Genomic DNA, 3,422 nt, shown 5'->3' on the forward strand with positions numbered 1-3,422 from the left:
TCAGTGGGGGTGCTTTTTGCGCCAGGATGAGCCAGGAAAAGGACTTTCACACGGTAATGTCATCAGTTAAGGCAAGGACCGGTCATTTACACTTCTTTTGTGGTGGAATGTCATCAGTTAAGGTGGGGCAGGGCATATTCACTTCTTTCGTGATTCTTTAGTTACTTCAGGCCATCTGGGCGTATACGTGCAGGTCACAGGGGATGGGATGGCTTGGCTTGGGCTCAGAGGCCTGACAGTCACCCCATGAACTCATGCAACCATATCAGGCAAATTGCACCCCCTTTTCTGTGTTTTGTTCTCCCCCAGGCACACTTGCCAGCTTCCTCTTTCTACGTCCTCCTGGGCATACCCAGCCTTCATCATGAAGTTGTGTCTATTTTCAACTCACACGCTTCCCAGGAAGAGTCCTGGACAGCGTATCAGGATGTCTCTTTTTCTTGCTTGAACTCACTGCAGACTCATCTTGTGGCAAGGCTCACCACCCACCATGCCAGGCCTTGTCAGTGCCCTGGGGCAGCGTGGATGGGCTGCCCATGCTTTCAGCTAACAGACAGCAGCAAAGGCCATCGCCTCCTTCTGACGGAATCAGAAGGTGGAACCAGGCCAGTGTAGGGTGGGACCAGAACTGATGTCTGGACACATGACCCATAGACTGTCCCTGCCATTGGAGAGCTGGGGACCGTGCCACAGGAGGCTGTGTGGTTATCGCCTGTGAGCCACGAAGACCTTCATTTCCTCATCTGTGTTTACTTTGTGTCTCCTCTGAATGTGATCCTATGTTCTGGGTTGTTGTTGTTTCCCGAAATGGCTGCATTTCAAATATGGTGTTCTTTTCCCATCAATAGTTTCTTGCCAGCTGGGTGCAGTGGCTCACGCCCGTAATCCCAGCACTTTGGGAGGCCGAGGCAGGTGGATCATGAGGTCAAGAGCTCGAGACCAGCCTGGCCAACATGGTGAAACCCCGTTTCTACTAAAAATACAAAAATGAGCCAGGCGTGGTGGCCCGTGCCTGTAGTCCCAGCTACTCGGGAGGCTGAGGCACGAGACTCGCTTGAACCCAGGAGGCGGAGGTTGCAGTGAGCCGAGATTGTGCCACTGCACTCCAGCCTGGGTGACAGAATGAGAATCTGTCTGAAAGAAAGAAAGAGAAAAAGAAAGAAAAAAAAATTTCTTGCCTTGGTTTGAGTTGCCAGGAGCAAATTCTAGATCAAGGATTCACATATTTGGGAGGTGATCCCTGGCCACACCTGTAGAAGGGTGGGAGGGGAGGCAGGGAAAGGAAGGGCCCATTGAGGTCGTTTGATCCCACCCAGCATCACTCAGGGCTTTTGGACCTGAATCCCGCTGGGGGCCCTGGATTACAGTGTACACCCCTGCCCCAGTTACCCCAGCTCCCTTCAGTCAGTGGCCGAGAGATGTTCTGGGACAGCTGTGGCTGGGACCTGATGATCCACCAGCCCTGGGGCAAGGCACAGTCAGGCACATTGATTCCAGGCTTTGGTAACTGGGGAATGTTGGTGCTAGAAGCAGAAGAACGTAGGCAAGCAGGCATTCCTGCATAGGAATATCACTGGGCTAGAGCAGACCTTTCTCATCTGTAAGAAAAAAGCTATTAATGCCTACTTCCCCACACCCAGCTAATGTCAATGCTCTATAAGCTTCTAGCCTGTCGTATAACTTACAACTCTTGCTTTATGGTTATGCAAAGACCATAAACTATTCAAATCTCGCTAACACCATTGTGTCATCCCAGTCATGGATAGGCTGGCTATGCCCAGGAGGATGTAGAAAGAGAGGGGCTGGAGGGGCAGGGCAGCTGCTGAGGGGCCTTGCTAGCCATGGTAAGTGCCACCATGTGATGTTGGCTCCTGGACTCTGAAAGCCAGGGGGAAACACTTGCCTGCACTTCATCCTATAGGTGGGAGGTAGCCACCAAGGGCTTTGTTCAGGGCATGGAGTGCTAAGAACTGGGCTTTGGGCCAGCAGAAGGTCGTGAATGAGGTTCCCATCACCTGTGCCCTACCTGGCCTTGGCTGTCCACTGGTCCATCGCCTCCTGGGGCTGTCCCCACAGAACCCTGCCAGCATCCCTGGCAAGCATGTGTTTGGCACGGACTCGTGGCCAGGTGTGCTCGTGTACACATGCGTGAGCAGCGATGCGTATCAGAGCCCCCTGAGATGCATATTTTATTAGAGATCAGATACAGAGATGTGGACTCGCAGAGCTCCACGGGGAGCAGGGAAGGGACTGAACATGAGTTACATTAGCCAAGCCCAACCCCCATTTATTTTTCCATGCCTGAAAATAATGATACCTTTTTAGTCGTGTGAAGCCTAGTAGTCCAGGAAAAAGGCACAGAGATTTAAGAAGCCCTGAATATGGTTTTGGCCAAGCACTACCTCCTAGATTCCCCTCCAACATTCTGAGACTTGGAGAGAAGAGGGGGAGAGGACCCCAGCTGTCATTCTCTGTATTGTCCATTTCTTCTCCCTTGCTCCACATTCATTCCCTAACATCCCTCTGCAAGTTGCTTTTCATTTCAACACCGCACATAAAAGCACAATGTCTGGTTTTGGTGGCACAGGTCATCTATTGCAAAAGGATGTCTAAGAGGGATAACTAGAGTGTGCTTTCGGGGACTTCCCAAGGAGGGATAACTAGGATGTGCTTTGGGGGACTTCCCAAGGGGGCCTGAAACAAAGGAACAGATACAAAGCCTGTGGGACCTGTGCAGCCCTAAGCTGGAAGATTTCCAGCCAAGTAACAGCAGTTAGGGGAGAAAGATCTTTGATATATTCCAATCAGACCAAGTCAAAGTGAGCTCAAAGTCACTTCTTGATAAATGTCTGAAAAGACAAAAGTCTGTCTTTAGTCCTGTGTCTTCCTCTGTTTAAACTTTTCTGTTTATTTATTTATTTATTTTTTAGATGGAGTCTTGCTTTGTCATGCAGGCATAAGATACGCAGTGGCATAATCTCAGCTCACAGCAACCTCTACCTCCCGAGTTCAAGCAATTCTCCTGCCTCAGCCTCCTGAGTAGCTGGGACTACAGGTGTGCACCACCACACCCAGCTAATTATTATTATTATTTTTTTTTTTTGTATTTTTAGTAGAGACAGGGTTTCACCATGTTGGCCAGTCTGGTCTCAAACTGCTGACCTCAAGTGATCTGCCTACCTCGGCCTCCCAAAGTGCTGAGATTACAGGCGTGAGCCACTGTGCCATGCCCGGCCTTCTCCTTTATTTTAAAGCAACTCCTTTCCCCTACATCCTTGGCCCTCCCCACCATCCACCCATCTGTGATCTTGTGGACCCTCAGCTCCTCTGCCCTACCAAAACTTATTCAAAGGAAAAAGAAAGAAAAAGAAAAAAAAATGATGTCAGTCATTTACATGTTAGTATAAATAAGCTGTGGAAGG

The sequence above is a fragment of the Gorilla gorilla genome, chromosome 18 (genome assembly GCF_029281585.2).
Source record: "Gorilla gorilla gorilla isolate KB3781 chromosome 18, NHGRI_mGorGor1-v2.1_pri, whole genome shotgun sequence".
Taxonomy (NCBI): Eukaryota; Metazoa; Chordata; class Mammalia; order Primates; family Hominidae; genus Gorilla; species Gorilla gorilla.